At 40.6% G+C, this 1,915-nt stretch overlaps 1 pseudogene; it reads left to right on the forward strand.

Moving 5' to 3' along the window:
• The first annotated feature begins 507 nt into the window (after window positions 1–507).
• Window positions 508–1,284, forward strand: LOC102142330 (FUN14 domain-containing protein 1-like; annotated as a pseudogene).
• Window positions 1,285–1,915: the final 631 nt, after the last annotated feature.

Here is a 1,915-nt window from a genome sequence, read left to right on the forward strand (position 1 = left end):
CAAAGATTTCTTAACAGGATAAAAACATTCGCCATAAAAGGAAAAGGTGAAGGATTAGCCTATACTAAAATTAAGAGTATCAGGGGCTGGACATGGTGGCTCATGCCTGTAATCCCAGCACTTTGGAAGAGCAAGGTGGGAGGATCGCTTGAGTCCTGGAGTTTGCAGTCAGCCTACATAACATTGGGAGACCCCGTCTCTACAAAAAATAAAAAAATTAGCCAGCTGTGGTGGCACACGCCTGTAGTCCCAGCTACTCAGGAGGCTGAGGTGGGAGAACCACTTGAGCCCAGGAGGTTGAGGCTGCAGTGGGCCATGATTGCACCACTGTGCTCCAGCCTGGGTGAGAGTGAGACCCTATCTCAAAAAAAAAAAAAAATATTGAGAACATCTTTTCAAATGATATCACTAAGAGTTCTAATAGGCAACCTATAGGTAGAAGAAGATATCTGCAATAAATGTATCCCTCAAAGAATTCATATCCAGAATACATAAAAAACTCTGATCATGGTGACCTGAATTCCCCCTCCCCAAGAATATGAGAGTGACAACTCTTGCAAAGTGTTGTAGGCCACGGAGTATGTAAGAAGACACCAGTGGTGGAATCGAGTGTTTGGTCCCAGTTGGGGACCTGTGGTAGAAAAATACTTAGTAGCTACCCAGATTGTAACGGTTGGTGTTCCTGGCTGGTGTGCAGGATCTGTGTTCCAGAAAGTGGGAAAACATAGCAACTGCAGTAGGAAGTGGCTTTCTTCCCTTCAGATTGCTAGTCATAGTGGCTATGTGCAGATCAACTGGGAGAGAGTTGAGAAAGATGTAAAGAAAGCAACACGACAGGTTAAGAAACGTGCAAATAGGCCAAGTGTGGTGGCTCACACCTGTAATCCCAGCACTTTGGGAGGCTGAGGTGGGCAGATCACAAGATCAAGAGCTCGAAACCATCCTGGCCAACATGGTGAAACCCCGTCTCTACAAAAAATACAAAATTTAGCTGGGTGTGGTGTCACATGCCTGTAGTCCCAGCTACTCGGGAGGCTGAGGCAGGAGAATCGCTTGAACCTGGTAGGCAGAAGTTTCAGTGAGCCGAGATCGCACCACTGCACTCCAGCCTGGTAATAGAGCAAGACTCCATCTCAAAAAAAAAAAGAAAAAAAAAAGAAATATGCAAATAAAGCAACACCTAAAATCAACAATGTAATTGAAGAAGTCACAGAATTTATCAAACAGAACATCATGATATCCAGTTGATTTGTGGGAGGTTTTCTGCTAAGACATGCATCTTAAGGAGATGAATATTTTCCCATAGTGGATTCAACTATGAGAAGAGAAGTGGCAGCAACAAGGTGGTCTCTTAATAGTACATGCTGCCGGGATCTCAAGGGCAAGGAGAAGCAACTGGCCGGGCCATACTGAACTCACAACTTAGCATTTTGCCATCTGAAGCTTGCCAAACTAGTATCTGCTGTCAAACAACCTATGTGGAATGTGAATAATAGTATTCCTGAGTGAAATATGGCTTTCCTAATATTTTAAAATTCACATCTGTTTAGAAATCCACCTGCAAAATATCATGACCGGATGTAGATATGGAGAGAAAAGAAATATGTTGGATTTATTGTCCAGTGAAATATTATCTTTTTATTTAAATAACATGATCTTCATTGTGCTTTATGGTATAGTGCTGATAATTTAAAATGTGTATTATAGCTTCAGTATTAGGGCTGACTTTTTAAAAAACAGATATGTTTGCAATAAATTGAAGAACTATAATGTCCTTTTGTGAAAAGCTTTAGAAATGATATAATTATTAAAGATATTAAATAGACCAAAAAAAAAAAACAACTTACAAATCAATAAGAAAAAAGACAGTTCAATGAAAGACAAAAGACTAGCAGATCTTTCACAAGAGGGTATA

Source organism: Macaca fascicularis, chromosome 11 (assembly GCF_037993035.2).
Source record: "Macaca fascicularis isolate 582-1 chromosome 11, T2T-MFA8v1.1".
NCBI lineage: Eukaryota > Metazoa > Chordata > Mammalia > Primates > Cercopithecidae > Macaca > Macaca fascicularis.